The sequence below is a fragment of the Xiphophorus hellerii genome, chromosome 24, assembly GCF_003331165.1.
Source record: "Xiphophorus hellerii strain 12219 chromosome 24, Xiphophorus_hellerii-4.1, whole genome shotgun sequence".
NCBI classification, from domain to species: domain Eukaryota; kingdom Metazoa; phylum Chordata; class Actinopteri; order Cyprinodontiformes; family Poeciliidae; genus Xiphophorus; species Xiphophorus hellerii.
In genome coordinates this window covers 1-17,173 of record NC_045695.1, presented here as the reverse complement: position 1 = coordinate 17,173, position 17,173 = coordinate 1, and the positions used below count along the sequence as shown (strand labels likewise).

The 17,173-nt window shown below is 40.3% G+C and overlaps 1 pseudogene; it reads right to left on the bottom strand.

Moving 5' to 3' along the window:
- Positions 1–12,865, bottom strand: part of LOC116716270 (protein kinase C beta type-like) — a 52,299-nt pseudogene extending 39,434 nt beyond the window's left edge.
- Positions 12,866–17,173: the final 4,308 nt, after the last annotated feature.

Below are 17,173 nucleotides of genomic sequence, written 5' to 3'. Positions count from 1 at the left end.
ATGTAAAAACATGTCCACATCAAATGGCTGGCATTCCACTGAAGCAACTCAGTAGAGCTGTCTGTTTGTGCACCTCCCACTCTCAGTGAATTGCACCTACAACCCGATTTCTCTCTTTGGGCACTGATGTGCATACATTTTACAGTTTCTTCTGTATGTTTGCCACATCAGTGCTCCATAGAAGGTGAAGGACATTCACGCAATCACATTAGAATAGGCCAAATGCAATAAAGAGAAGCTATAGACTGGTTGGTCAATTAATGTTATATAAATGATCTATTAAACTTAATAGATCATTTAATCAATTAATTCATAACTAAAAATATATAAGAATTTAGTCTGCAACAGATATTGGTCAGCGTGGCCTGAGTTTGCAGAATCTGGGCAGATTTTCAGTGGGAAAACTAATCTTATATATCATTGATTTCCTTGCGATAACAATGGAATGGTGTTCCCTATAAAAAAACAGCCTGATTTTCCACAGAACAAATTGCAAATTGCTGCAAGGCAGACACAGGAGGGGTGCTATCAAATTTGAAGTACTGTGGTCAATCAATTAAACAATTGAATCGCTATTAATCACTATGCCTAACTTTGTAAGCATGAAAGGTAAATAAGCAGGCAGTTATGGTTCTTGCAGGAATGGTGCAAGCCCCTCCTTCTGCTGCACAGCAACCAATTATCAGATTTTTTTTGCCGCAGCAGAAAACAGGCTTTGAAAACAGCAGTAATCAAACCACTGATAAAAAAGAACAATCTGGACAAATCACTAATGCAGAATTACAGGCTGATCTCCAACCTCCCATTCATCAGCAAAGTTATTGAAAAAGCTGTGTGTAAACAATTAACTAGCTTCCTAACGATAACCAACCGCTTTGACTCCTTCCAGTCTGGTTTTCGTGCTCACCACAGCACAGAGACCGCCCTCATAAAAGTGTTCAATGACATCCATATAAATACAGACTGTGGGAGAACCACAGTGCTGGTTCTGTTGGACCTCAGTGCAGCTTTTGACACTGTTGACCATGACATATTACTGAATCGACTGGAGAGTTGGGTCGGACTCTCCGGTCCAGTGCTTAACTGGTTTGAATCCTACATAAAGAACAGGGATTTCTTTGTTTCAATTGGAAACTTCTCATCAAAGAGGTCAAAGGTCACATGTGGGGTACCCCAAGGTTCAATCCTAGGACGCCTCTTTTTCAATATTTATATGCTCCCACTAGCTCAGGTTATAACAGGAAATAATATTAGCTACCATAACTATGCAGATGACACACAGCTCTACATTACGATGTCACCAGGTGACCTTTGACCCCATCCAATCACTGAACAGATGCTTAGAACAGATAAATGTGTGGATGTGCCAAAACTTTCTCCAGCTGAACAGAAACAAAACTGAAGTTATTATTTTTGGACCTAAAGTGGAATGATCTAGAGTTATAGATCTAGAGTCAATGCACAGCTTCAGTTATTACAACTGAAAACCAGCGATCAGGCCTGAAACCTAGGAGTAGTGATGGACTCTGACCTGAACCTCCAGAGCCACATAAAGACAGTCACAAAGTTGGCCTTCTATCACCTGAAGAACATTTCCAGGATTAAAGGACTAATGTCTCAGCCAGATCTAGAGAAACTCATCCATTCGTTTATCTTCAGTCGTATTGATTATTGCAACAGCGTCTTCACAGGTCTGTCCAACAAATCAATTAAACAGCTGCAGCTGATCCAGAACGCTGCTGCTCGTGTTCTCACTAAAACCAGGAAGATAGAGCACATAACACCAGTTTTAAAGTCCCTCCACTGGCTCCATGTAGCTCAAAGAATAGACTTTAAAATACTGTTGTTAGATTATAAATCACTGAATGGCTTAGCACCACAATACATCAAAGATCTGCTGTTATTGTATCAACCTTCCAGACCTCTCAGGTTCTGGTTCTGGTTCTGCTCTGCATCCCCAGAATCAGAACCAAACGAGGAGAAGCAGCTTTCAGCATTTATGCACGACAAATTTGGAACAAACTTCCAGAAAACTGTAAAACAGCTGAAACACTGACTTCTTTTAAATCTCGACTAAAAACCCACCTGTTTAGAATTGTATTTGAAATGTAATCAATTACAAATTTATTGATGGAACTTGACTTAATGTCGTGTTTTTATTATTGATTCTATATTGCATTGTGTTTCTGTGTCTGTAATGACGTAAAGCACGTTGAAATGCCTTGCTGCTGAAATGTGCTATACAAATAAAATTTGATTTGATTTGATAGCAAGTAATGTAATCTCCTAGGAGTCAACAGACACTAAGAGAAACTTACTCCACTACGAAAAATATGAAACTTTTGTTGCTGTCTGATGTCACAGAAAACTCTAGTCTTTCGCTGTTTGTCACTCCCATGTGTGAAGTCCTTAGGGGTTGCATATTCATATACTCAACAATAAAATGATAAATAAATGGAGTCGACGTCGACTAGTCACAGTGACGTAATAGGCACATTAAGTGAAAATGCTTCACAGCAACTTACAAGCTTTATTAGCAATATTAACGGCAAATAATGACATAAATATCACTTAGACTAAGTCTATTATTCAGAAGTAAAGAACAAAAAATAGAACATTATCCCAGAACTTTTCATCAGCAGTTGAGCAGGTCCAATAAGTTGCACAAAGTCGAGTCTAACTTTTTCTTTTCTTTTCTTTTTTAACACTAGCGGGTACCGATGACTGCATATGCTCATCTTGGATAGCTGGACATATTCTAGTCAAATTATTACAGTGAGCACAATTCCACATGTTGGAACATCATAAACAATACATATTATGAATGAATCCCATTTAATTAGTTCAATTCAGTGCAGCCACCTGGATGCTCCATAGCTCTTTGACTGCGGGATGAACCCACAGACGGCGGCAGAAATAGCCTCAGCTTGAACTATGTTTCTGCTGTCAAACAGATTTTCAGTGGGAAAACTAATCTTATATATCATTGATTTCCTTGCCCTAAAAATGGATAAAGTCGAGTCACGCTTTACGCTTTATAAGAGCGTACACCTGCCAGGTTAGAAGCTTCAATACGCAGGGGGACGTGATCAGTTGGACGGATGAAAAGACCAACATCATGCGCCACATTATTCTGGTAATCTTTTGTTTTTTAAAGAATTTTTCAGTACTAGTTGACTTTATATGAATATTGGGTTGTTGCTATTTTATTGTACACTGTTTTAAGATCTTGTTCAATGAGCCCCCTTTTAACTTTGAGCCCCCGCCCCTCCAAAGGTCTCTGCATGGCCCTGTTGCTCTTTTTCTCTGTTCTGTATGTACTAGAGACTGGAATTAAACGTGTTTGGAATGCGCCTCTGAACCAGACGCTCCAAAGCGTCCGGTCCATAACTCTTCAACAAGCTGTCAGCTCCCTGTCAGAAAGACACATTTAGTTCAGAGTCCATGAGATGATATTCAGAAATTATTTTTTTATTGATTGATTTTGGTTGCCTCTGCAATAAACTCTGTACATAAAGTTTATCATGTCTGCACATGTGCATCAGTTAAGGATGTGAATTATAACCTGTTAAAATGAGGGACAGGCTTCACACTTTTCTGTTTTAAAAAAAGCAACAACAACAAAAAAAAAAAACATACGTCCAATATGGAACGCATGGTCCAATATTCCATTAACACGACCTCTGGCTCCAACCAACCTTCTGCAATATATAGGCACACAAATATTCAATGTGCTAAAAATAAGACCCATAAACAAATAAGATAAAAATAGTCAGCTACTGACAAACCTGATTTTTAAACATAGACAACAGTAATGGATATGTAACAGAGCAAAATTTGGTTATTTTGCTCCTGTTCATGGCCTTTAATTGATGCAGACAAGATTGTATGAATCAGAACTGAGACAGAACTGAGACATGACAAGCAATCTAAAGGAAGTGACCCTGTTCATCAAAGTGAAACCGAGACAGATTTTCTACACAGAAGTTTTAAATAATAATTATCAGTAACATGCAGCCTTCTGATTCTTCTTAAAAAAAGACATTATGTTTCAATTTTCTCCCCATTTTCACTTCACCAAATGATTTTTAAATTATCGTATTTTCCGCACTATAAGGCGCAACTAAAAACCTTCAATTTTGTCAAAAGCCGAGAGTGCGCCTTATAATCCGGTGCGCCTTATATATGGGCCAATATTGAGCCACAACAGGTCTTGCAACTACAGTAAGCAGCCGCCGACTTCATTTTCCCCCGTAGAAGAAGAAGCGCGCGGTGCACGCTGGGTTTTGTGTAAAGACCCCAAAATGGCTCCCATTAAGATACACACTTACAACGCAGAGTTTAAGCTCAAGGCGATCAGTCACGCAGTAGAACACGGGAATAGAGCAGCAGCGAGAGAATTTAACATGAACGAATCAATGGTGTGGAAGTGGATATATATTGTGATTGCACTAACGTTTGATTTACCGTAACAGTATCAGACTGTTTTTTACGTGTTTATTGAATCGAGGAAAAGTTCCCAACAGAAAATAAGGGTCCCTAAGCTAAAATTGTTTGAGTTCCAAGCAGAAGTTTCCACAGCCAGTAATGATTTAGGGAGCCATGTTATGTGCCTGTGTTGACTCCTTGTGTCCAAGTCAGCGTAGGCCTTTACCAGGAAACTTCAGAGCACATCATATGTTCTCTTTGATCACTGAATTTATGGGGATGCTAGTTTTCTTTTTCCAGCAGGACTTGGCACCTGCCCATGCTACCGAACAGCATGAAGTAGATTTGAAGTAGATGACAGACAACCACGCCTGCAGAACCACAGCCTCCTGCTATTGTAGTACCTCAAGGCTGACACTTCCATGTTAAAAAAGACCTATTCATCTGACATAATATTCTACTTTTCTGAGAAACTAAATTGTGGGTTTTATCATCTATAAGTCATGGTCATCAAACTGAGTAGATGCAAAGACGTGAATAGATCACTGATTGTAAAGAATATATTAGTTTCACTTTTTTATTATTAAAAAGAAAAATTAGCTGATATTCTAACTGACTGAGATGTTTTTATTTCTGTGCCTTTTTACTGTGCAAAACAGGTAAATGCATAGTTTATGTGCCCACATCATTTGTGCTCCAATTCAGAATCTGCACTGCTAAAAATAAAAATTGTTTTAAAACTAATAATGCATTAATGCTTTGATTTAAAGGTCCTCTCTTTTGTTATTAAACAAAAACATAGAACTGCGTAAGAGTCTCTTTAAATGTTGGGCCTCAGATGAGCATGCCTGAGATTAAAAAGATTAATCTGTGTCAATGTATGACCATGTGACCGACTCAGCTGAGGTTTCCAAGCAAGCAAGTGCGTGTCTGTTGGTGCATGCTACATCATTTCCTGCAACATCCATCCGTCAAAGTGGTTCTCACTCTCTAGTTGAACCTTTTGGAATTCTAGCCAAAATTACCTCACACAGAAATAATCATTTAATAAATTACCCTGAAGGAAATTTTCACATTCTTTACAGAGCACTAAATCCAGTTGAAGGAGCCACTTGTAACAGTGTGTTTGCTCATCATCCCTGCTGCTTCCAACTTGTCGATACATGTGCACATCTAAATTTCATGTAGCTTCGGGTGCAAAAGTAGTTATTGTGACAGATAAGACGACAGCTTTCTCTGGTATCACTAATTTGAAAATTAAAACTACACCATACTTATGTCAAATATATAATTTTTCTCAAATGCAAACAATCCATACATATCAATGATTGTAGCCCACACAATTAGGATGGAAGAGTACTGATTGGACAGCTGTCCTGCAGACATTAACAACTAAACAGACTTGACTGATACTGTGCATGTTGTGGAGGCATGTATAGAAGTTCCCTGGGCTGCATGCATAACTGATAAGGTTATATCTTTTCTCTGAACTTTAGTCAGGAGTTTAAGTCACACACAACAGAAAAAAATCCTCATGTTTTTTGTGCAAAAACTTTTCAACATGAAGAGGAGTTTTTCTGTTTTCAGGTATCAGATGCGAAACAAACCGGGAAACCTGAGCTACCTCACTGTGTGTGTACGCACATGTGCTATCAACTCAGGGCAACTCACCACACACTGTGTGCACACATGAAGTGTTACGCTTTCTCTACCCACAACTTCATTTCCTGCAGCAGCATCACCAGGACTGTCAAACAGAAATCAGTCTGCAGCTTCAGGAAATGAAGTTACTTCAGTTTTTCTCTTAAAAACACAGATTTACACAACTCTTCCAAACCAGGGAGGCTAATACAGAAACTGTGGTTGCCTTCTTCCTGAACCTCACGCAGCTGGTCACATGACCAGGGTCAGATGAGTTCAGGTGGGTGTTTGATGGACCAGTGAGGAAGAGGAAGTGATACTGGGAGCAGAACAACTTTCGCAGCAGTACAGCAGCGAAGGGATGCTACTATATGTTGTAAGGGCATGTTTTATAAAAACCATTTCGTGCAGCCGTCCATGTCTAGACACCCCACCCACCCACTCACCAATGACTGTAATGAGCAGCCGCCCACCCACACACACACAGGCCCACCATTTCACAACTCCAGTTGAGATGCATCTGTCGAGAAATCTAACTTTCTGCTGCGTCTCCCTCGCATGATCTCTTCAGACATCTCAGCTTTCACCGCCTGCTCCCTCTCCTCTTCTACTCTTACATTTCACTCCGGATCCCTTCAGCCTCTTCCTGTCATTTAGCAACGTTGGCGAGAGCCTGCCTTAGGTTTGACACCTGCCTGCCAAAACAATGATGCCCTCAATGAGAGAGCCAACAGGTCACTGACAGTGTGCAGACATGCATTACACACACCCAGAGCAAACAGCAGCAGTGGTGCAACCACAAAAAAAAGGGCTGATGGGCCACGGCCACCCATACAAATTTCCAGGTCTTCCTACAACCTTTCACCAGACAGAAATGCTTAGTTAGGCCTGTTGCAATAACAAATTTTGCTGGATTATAAATTGTCACAAAGGTTACTGTGATAAAACAATAATGTGAGACCATTGTCAAGTACACCCTCTCAAAGATCAATAAACTTTCAACAACCATTTAACACTGGATCTGGAAGACATTTTAAATATGCAAAATAAATAAACAAAACAGACAGAATGAAAACATTAGCTTCTAAACAAAGCTGTTCTTTAAATAGCCGGGCTAACTGAGACCACAGCATCAGACTTGAAGACTTTTGTCATCCAGTCTTTGGTACAAAACAATGAAACAACAAAAACTGTCATGATAATGGAAATTACCAATGTGATTAATTGATTTATTGCTCATTGTGACATTTATACTCAGTATGCTACTACCAGCAGGTCAGTGGCCATTAGCTGTGTTAACCAGTTCAGGTTGGAGTTTCAAGAAATTTGGAATGACCCAGAATGGAATAGAATACAAACAGCCTTTATTGCCCTGCAAAGAGGTAATTCAGGATGTCATTTATTATGTACATTATTTTCTGATCCTGTTTGCAACATGGCTGAAGGTTGCTGTTAAATTTTGTGATTAGATTTATTTACATGAACCAAGAAGTATTTAATTAATGTTTTTATGCACTTGCAGTTAAAACTACATATTTCCATACACAGTGTATACCCTGAAACAATAACAGCTGGTAATAACTTTCATTTTCCACAATGAAAGTCCTGTACAACATGACCCAAAATTGCCACTTCAGTAATGAAGAATCAATTACTCCAACAGCAACACATTACTGTTTGCAATAACTCAGGAACAAAATCCTAATGTTGAGAGATCTGTGTTCATAAATCTAAAAATATAACTGTTTGGGCATTATGAGCATTGTTATGTTGGTAATTTGTCCTTCCCTGTACAGCCTCTTGTTCTTATTTTTTACCTTTGGTGAATGGGCATGCTCCTGCAGACCTTAACTTGCTGCTAGACACCTGAATTCCCCCACTGTGGGACAACAAAGAGTATTTTTTATATTCTACTTTTGAAGAGGAAAGGACAGATTGCATATCAGAAAACAATATCCTAACTGTGAAGTACAGGAGTGGAAGAAGAATCATGCTTGGGGGCTGTGTTGCTTCAAGAGAGACTGGTGCACTTCACATGTCAGACAACATCATGAGGAAGGAACAGCTCAGGTTTCCCCCAGTGTATTATAGGCCTGGCGGCCCGCCATGCTTTACTAGCACCCCTGCCAGGCAATGCGTTGCTTGTTTTTGTTTTTAGGAAAATAATAATTAATTTTTTTTTTTTTTTATTTTTAAGCCGGATTGCAAACGTCTTTCTTGCTCTGAGCGTTTCACTGGCAGAGCAAATTTATTGCTAAAAGATAGCTTTTTAGTTTATGCATTTAAAGCCGGGAGCGTGGACCAATCACACAGCTGGCACCTCTGAGCGTTGCCTCCCGCGCTGCCGCTGCTTGATCTCTGAAGTTTAACTCAGCGTGAATTGCACACGCCTCCTTTCACTCAAACTGGACACATCAACCCCCTGTGAGGAATTATGTTTCTTTGGAAAACTATACGTCAAGGTAAGAGTTTAAAACCCGCCGCGTTAGCTCTGGTTGTGCAGCTCTATGTGAAAAGCAGGAATAACTTATAGCGGCGCTTTCAGAGGTGAGGGTTGAGCGAGCGATGAGAATGATTTATATTTGTGGACAAAGAATTATGTGGGGTATTTCCATCTCAACACGATGCCCAGCGCCCGGCTCTGTCTGCGCTGATGAAGTTCATGTCTGTGTTCCCGGTTGGCCGGAGCGTTAGTGGCTAATGAACCGGCGCTAACCTCAACATGCAGGTTCAGCCCAGTGAGAAGCTTTCGCGCTCACCTCGCAGTCACGCATCACACTGGTTTTATATCGTTTTTTTGTATTATTTTTCCGGTTACACAATGCATTGAACCATACCAAATGCTTTGTCTACTTAGTCAGCCAGAATTAATGCCCACAGCCGCACGGAGATCTGAAAATCTCGTCCAATAAACTCCAGCAACCAAAACAGTTTCTGTGATGCTTATTAGACAGGAATATTATGTCTTATAATATTTAGTATCTTACCAGACACGAAATGGAAGAGCTACTAAAGCCACATTAGCAGCATTAAATTAATTCTCCCGTTTGTTGCGCATCTCTAACTGGCCCCATCATGCAGGGCCGGTCCAAGGTTGTATGAGGCTTCCAGCAGAATTTGACTTAGGGGGCCCATCTTGCTGCTAAAAACATCAGCACCTCTAACAGTTTCTGTGTTAGATTTAGTGAAATTTTGGAGAAGGGAGTAGTTTAATTGGCCAACCTAAAAGCAATAAGTGTAATTGAAGTTTACTAATCTTGTATTTGTGAAAAAGCACCTCAAAACTCAAACATTAAACTCACAGCATCAGATTGTTGCTATGGTAACAAAACTATGAACTATGAATATTGAGCTTTGAACTTTTACAAAATAAACCTGCCAGCTCCATAAAATCTTACATTTAAATGTTAAAAAATTTAAAATATTTTAATTAATGTATGCTGAAACCATTAAATCAAATTTAGTAGCATTGAGCATCTCAACAAATAAATGTTATATTTATGAAGACTACAGGTCTGTGTTAAAATATTAGCATTTATTGGGCCCCTGGATGCCCTGCGACAGACTGTGACCTGTACAGGGTGACCCCACCTTTCGCCCAAAACGTTCGCTGGAGATAGGCACCAGCACCTCTCCTGACCCCACTAGGGACAAGGGTATACAGAAAATGGATGGATGGATGGATGGATGGACGGACGGACGGACGGACGGACGGACGGATGGATGGATGGCCCTTTGGGGGCCTTATCAAGCCGCTGTCTTAATTTGGATTAAACAAAAGTGCAAATAATTGATATTCATTTTAATTGTATTTTTTGATTTGTTGTTTTTAAGACTAGTTGTGAGTTTAAGTAGCATTCCAGTGTCGATGTTTTCCGTAACATATAATTACTCAGTAATATTTTTACATTTCCTGTCTACTTAACATCTTTTATTACAAAACATGATGGACCTCCTCGGCGCCCTGACCGCTGGGCTCAGCAAGTTTTCTGGGGAAAAACCCTGAACATCATCATGTTAAGCAAACAGTTACAGTTTGGGCACCACTGGGTCTTTTCAAATGGACAGTGACCCTCTCATACTGCCAAATTAGTTACAGTTTAAAGAGCCTGTGGACTTCAAAAGCCTTTGGTTTGGAGTTGCCATCACAAAGTCCTGATCTCAGTCTAATGGGAAGTTTGTTGGAAGAGCCAACAAGGTGTGTGTGAGTCAGAAAGCTTGATTTAATTACACTGGTTTAGTTGGGCAGACTGGGCTGAAATTCAAGCAAACTATTGTGAGAAGCTTGTCCGACACAAGTCAAAAATTTAAAAAGGCAACTCTACCAAATACTAATGAACTTCTGAATGTGAAGAAGGTAAACAAAAGCATTTTAAAAAACTCTCTCTCTTTATTCTCTAATTTGACATATAAAAATCCATTTTGTACTCTTAACTGACCAAAATCACGAATTGTTTAGACATATTGATCATCCAGTAACAAGCAGATTTTATGCAAAAGGTTTGGCTTCCAACAAATATTGGAAATAATTTGAATCTGAATTCTTGAATTCTAGTATGAAAGTGAAAACATAATGTTTTTTCCAAAGCAGAATTCTCCCTGTTGCCATGTTAATGACAAAAGTATTGTGCAATAAGGATATATTGATCGCAATTTTAATTTTAGCAACAAACACAAAAACACGTCATTGTTACAAAAATAATTAAAACAACTCTTTCCAGATAACTTTCACAATGCAGAAAACGTAGATGAAGAATTGACTGTAGACATGTAAGCTTGTGCCATTTATTAATGTGTGGATTAGATCTAATAAGCCATGAGTTTTTTAAAGAGCGCCTGGAATGAAGGGCAGGATATTAATCAAAGATCATTTGTTGAAGGTTTTATTTTGATACATTGAAAATATGCCTGAAATTTAGCATTTTGTTTTTGCTATTTTTTGGGTCACAACTTTCAACAGGTTTTAATGTAAACTGAGGGACATAAATTACCCCAGAATGTCATGCTCTAACTCTTAATGTTTCAACTAATTCATCTTTAAATCAATCAACTTATTTATAAAGTACCCATTCAAAACAAAGCACTTTACAGATTCAGACACACACATTGTAGATCAATCTCAGCTAGATTCAAACTCAGTTTAGCAACTGGTAAAAAAAAACAAAATGATCAGAAAAGTTTGGAGAGAATCAAGCTGCTGATGTCTTTAGGAATCCTTCCTCGAAAATGGAATAGAGCAGCACACTGTGATCTCTTGAAGATTTCTTTACTGCTCTCACATTAACTTCTTTGTTTAGACATTGCCATTCTTGAAGTTTGCTAACCTTTCTATTTACATTAATTTAAAGCAACATTTATCTATTAAAGAAGCTGTTTCTCCATGTAAGCTCCAGAAACTGTTGTTGTCTTTTGGTTTAAGGTGTGCCACAGCAGAACAGGTGTGCTCATCCCTTTAAACACTTTCTGGAGGTGATGCTGGATATTAAGATCAGTTCACACTCACTCACACACAAAGCCATATAGAGGCAAATAATGGTACAGAACTGGACATGTTCTATTGTTCACTGACTCAGGCGAGCTTACATTCTATTTTCCATCAAAAATGGCCCTTTTCACCCCTTCCGTCTCAATTTGATACTCAAAAACAATCAATTCAGTGTATGTGATCCCATATCAGTTTATTTTTCATCGATCGTTGTCAATCCTCAAATAAAAAAAGTAATTTAACCCGTACATGCCATGCACCCCTGGACAGCAAACATCAGTCCACACACCCACAGCAGACATGTATGGATTGTGAATGAGCCCCTACCTTGGGCACTGGAATCCCTGCTTCCCAAAGCCCCTGTGGACAGAGAACAGGGATGAGAAATTTGAGGAATTCGCTGACAGAGATACCCTACATATAAAGATAATCCAGCCGCAAACATTAATCAGCACACTGAGAAGCAGCAGCAACAGCGAAGGGGCCCCATGCAACCAGCAGCATTTCCTCCACCAGTTTTCAGGGGTTGGTGTAAGTGGAGGCGGAGGGGGGATGCCAGTAAAAATAGGAAAGCCGAGCAGCCATGCGTGCTGTTATGGTTGCAGGGCAGCGCATCTGCCCCTATGTAGAAGGCCGCGGTGCTGTCGCAATGAATGGCGCATCGCCGTGTTTTATGGTGACAGGACAAGCACTGCGGCGTTGGTGTACAGAGAGGCCGGTCAGACCTTCCGCAGCGACGACGGCGGCAGCAGCAAGTGAATCACCTGTGTCCTTTCGGTTCGCAGCGCGCGCTCACACTCACCCAGATGAAGTCCCGTGCAGTGGCTGCAGAAAGGTCGGCTGCTTGAAGAAGCGCGCGATGAACTTGTGGTTCTTCACCTCGTGCACGTTCTTCTGGGGAGGGCTCCCTGGCGGGCGAAACCGCGTCGCGCTCTCCGGCACCCTCACCGTCCGCTGTTGGGGTCAGCCATTTTAACGAGGAAGCGGTCCGAGAGGGACGAGGGGTGAGGAGAGCGACGACAGGGAGGAGACGGACGGAGGCGGCGGGCAAAACGAGTCTGGGTTGCAGGTACCGTCCTCCTCCTCCTTCATCCACACTTCCTCCGTCTCTCCTCCCGCTGGCCGCCTCGGTGTCCTGTCGCTCGTGCTGCCGGTGATTTTTTGCTGTCTGCGGCCACCTCGCGTCTGCTGCTGCTGCTTCCGGCGGCTCTGCTTCCCTGTTCTCAAAGTGTCGCTGCTTGCAGCTCTGTATCTCCGTCGCAAACAACCTGCCCGCGCTGGTCGCTCGAGCTGCCACAGATACACACACATGCGCGCGCAGAGCACTGTCTGCAGCAACACAAGTTGAACCTCGAGCTCCGCATATTGTCACAGTAACAGAGTGGATACAGAAGGCACACACATCCTCTCCAGGATGGACTTGTCCCTCAGCAGAAGAAGCAGTTTGCCTGCAGGGGCCACACAGGCTCAAATAGCCGCTCTTACCGGGGAACATTTTGTACTGAAATACTGGACAATGTTTTTTTCAGATTCACACCCAATAATAATTCTGACAACTGACTGAAGTATACAGATGCGTCTCAGTAAATCAGAATGTCATTCACCACTGCATTCATCTCAGCAACCCCATAAGTGAAATACACAGATTCATTATACAGCGTGGCATGTTTAAGAACATGAGGCCTGGCGCTGGCTGACATGTATTTATGAACAATATCAAGCTCAAACACAAAGACACTGTGAAGATTATTCTTGCTCTTTTACAAAGTAAGCCAATTACTTTCAATTTTAGATTTAAGTGTTAATTGGTGCTGAAAACTATTGATAATATTTTTATTCTCAATATATAGATGTTAAAATTCAAGCTCTTATGGCCAGGGACCTCTGGAAGCCTGGGGGCCCTAAGCAGCTGTTTGGTTCACTTTGCCTTGGGCTGGCTTGGGTTTAGTCAATAGATGAAGTTTATCAGTTTTATTCATTATAGCTTACAGTTTTAACAGAAGCCTAATATTTCAGACTTACAAAAAATTGCAGAAGGCCAATAGAAACATTTGGAGTGGGATGTTTTCTAACACACTTTTTCCTTTCACTCAACTTTCCAATTGCAAGCTAGGAATACAGCATTCTGTGCAGAGTCTGTATTTAGCTATGTTATTTTGTGAGTAACAGTACTTTCTTGCTGCACTGTTTGCATGCAGCTAATGGAAACCCAAAATTTCGTTTTCTCCTAATTAAGAAGAGCATATAAGCCAAATTAAAAGGTTTTAAGTACAAAAATGTTATCTTATTGCTTTCCTAGGGGTTTTCATTTCCAGCCATTAAGGGCCAGAGTCCTGCAACTTTTAGATGTGTTCCTGGTCCAACACACAAATGGCTGAATTACCTCCTCAGCATGCAGTCAAATTTGGTCAGTCCTGCTAATGACCTGATGATTTGACTCAGGTGTGTTGAAGTAGAGATGCTTTTCTAAAGAAGGGTAAGCCACAAAGGGTCATATCTACACAGCATTGTTTTTAGACTCCATCCATCCAATGTCTTTCAATATCTGAAATTGGGTCGCAAGAGCAACAGGTCCTTGATGGAACCCCAGACATTCTTCTCCTCCAGGTCATTCTGAGGGATCCCAAGGCATTTCCAGGCATACATTGTCCTTCCAGCAAGTTCTGAGTCTCCCCCAGGGAGGCACCCTGCAAGCTTCTTGATCAGAAACCCAAACCACCTCAACTTACTCCTTTCGATGCATAGAAGCAGTGGCCTTTTTTGAGCTTCCCAAAGAATGATGGAACAGTTTGCCCTATTTTACAGCTAAAATCCAGTCACCCTGCGAAAGAAGCTCATTTCGGCCACTTGTATTTCTGTCATGATCCATGTCTCCTGGTCATAGGTGAGGATCAAAATGAAGACAGACCAGTAAATGAAGAACGTTACTTTTTTGGCTCGGCTCTTTCTTCACGAGACAAGAGAAGCACTTGTATTACTGCCAACAGTGCTCCAATCTATCTATCCTTCTCCCATTCAATCTTACATTACTCACAAACAAGAAACCAAGATACCTAATCTCCTCTGTTTGAGACAGAAACTGACCTCTTGCTCATTGCGGGTAGCACACCTTTTGTTGGTCAAGAACTATGACCTCAGACTTAGACAACCTGACTCTCATCCCAGCCGCTTTATACATAGCAGCGGAGCACTACAGCACATACTGGATGTAATGGTCTGAGAAATCAATAGAACCCACAGAATACGTCATATCTGAAAAGGAAGGACACAAAAAGAGGTCTTGAGATTCCCAAACCACACACCCTCCTCTCCTTTACTGCACCTTGGGATCTTGTCCATGAACACCACAAACAGGAGCAATGACAAGTGGTAGGCCTGACGACATATGCCGCATGTCTTCTCCCTCTGTCACAACCTGCTTTCCTGTCTGACAACTGTCCAATAAAGGCCACTAGAGCTGACAAAACTTTTGAAAAAACAACAACATTAAAAACCCACTTTATTTATCTCATAGTAAAAATTAATGTTTTCGTAATTGATATGAGCAGGAAGGATCTCTTGCAGGATAACTCTGCGTGGTTAGAGATGTGGTCCACTGTTCCGGTCCAACCAGTCCAACACTCCAGAGTAACCTTGCCAGGAATGGTGAGAAGTGGTATCACTTGATATCTGGAACACTCACTAGTTCTCAATGTTAAAAATGGGGACCACTCTCCCAGTCTGTCTCTCCAACTGGTCCTTCATGAAACATTGAAGAAGCATGTGATGGTCTTTGCTTCCTCAACCTCAGCCACCCGATACCTGTCCTTGGAGACTTTAAGAGTCTCCAAGGACAACCAAGCCCTGCTCAGCCCGGCATCACCTCTAGTGTATACCAGCAGGTCCTCTGGTTGCCACCGCCATCGGTGCCGATAACAAGAAGAAGCATTCCTGCTTACTTGAGCTGAGTAGAATAAATACTAGACTGTTGCTCAGTGGTCCAAAGTCTTCTTTTTAGATTAAACTCAATTTTGCCTTTTGGAAATCAACATACCAGAGTCTGGAGAGGCACAGAATTCAAGCTGAGGTCCAGTGTGAAGCTCCCTTAGTCAGTGTTAACTTGTGGTCATCACTGCTGGTGTTGGTCCACTGTGTTTTATCAAATCAAAGTCTGTTTTGTGGTCTACCAGAAAATTTTAGAGCACTTCATGCACTCACATGAAGAGGGCTGTGAAAAAGACATGTCACAGTCTGAGAGATTTGAAGAATCTTGGGAAAGTAGAGTGGACAAACATTTCTGAGCCAAGATTTAGAATGCTGATAGACTGCTGACAAGACAATGTTGAAATTGAATGAGAAGATAAGCATTAGACTGTGCATATTTATCCAACTAGGTTGTTGCAGTTTGTTTTTTATAGTTAAAAAAGAAAAATAACATTCCTGTTCCACATTTGCTTGTTTTTCAGAATTGTACAGAATCAATGTCACATTAAAGGTATAAGAAAGGTCATTTGAACTGGGATGTGTAGAGTTTTTCTACCAGCTGTATCTCAAAGCGAACCTCCCACTGGTAACTATTATTAGTTGGAGACATTACTTGAGAAGATAAGTCATTTCTGAAGCTAATGTTCATTTTCCTGTGATTCTTAAATCCTGGGAGTAAAGCAGCTGAAGTGGTGTTCCAATTAAACATCTGTGGCCTTTGTTTGAGTTAATTAGATACCACAGTCATCATACAGTGCTTAAAACAATTCATTTTTTATCCTTTTCTAAGGAGACTGAAAAAAGTGTTCCCATAGCTATCTACAGTTATTTAAAATGGTTTATGGCTCTACATCAGAAGAGGTAGAAAACTGTTCAGTGCTTAGAGTTACATAATATTTGTAACCTTTATTGAATAGTGACTGAGAAAGTTATCCTCTTTATTTTTCTTGTTTCATGAACATTAGTGGTGCCCTAAACAGCTATTTGCACTTTTTTGTAGAGATATGTGAAAAGCCTTAAAAGGAAATCATCAGTTTTGTTCCACTACAGTGGCACACATTTGTTTTATTTTATTTATTTTTTTTAGAGAAACCTCACTTTTAATTTGAGTTCATTTATTCTGTCGGGAATAAAACAGCATTTATTTAGAAATGGATATAATTTTCATTTTAAGAAAGAATTATTTTTTTGCAAAATTCATGCTACCACATTTATCTACACCCATCACAGTTCCTAACAACTAAATATAGCGGAGCGTTTGTTTATTTATGCTTTTCTTTCTCAAATTGACTGTGTTGTTTTAGAGCTTCAAAGTAACTTAAAACTGTCATATTGGCAAAGGAGATTTCAGGTATACAGTATATAACTGCCACCTGTGAATTTATAATAAAATTATATCCTAAGATATAAATATTTCTCCATCTGAATAAATGTGTTCAAATTAAAGGTTGGATTTTTGTTAGGTTTGGTTCTGTGTGAGCTCATGCTCCTGCAGTAAAAGATGAAGTTATTTTAAGACTTTCTTCACATCTTTAGTAGAGATACCAATGCATGTGCTAGACAGTGTAGCACTGTCCTGTGCATTTTGATAAAGATCAGTTTTATTGGACATTTTCATCAAAGTAATCTTTTGGATCTATCAAAAGACTCAGTGAT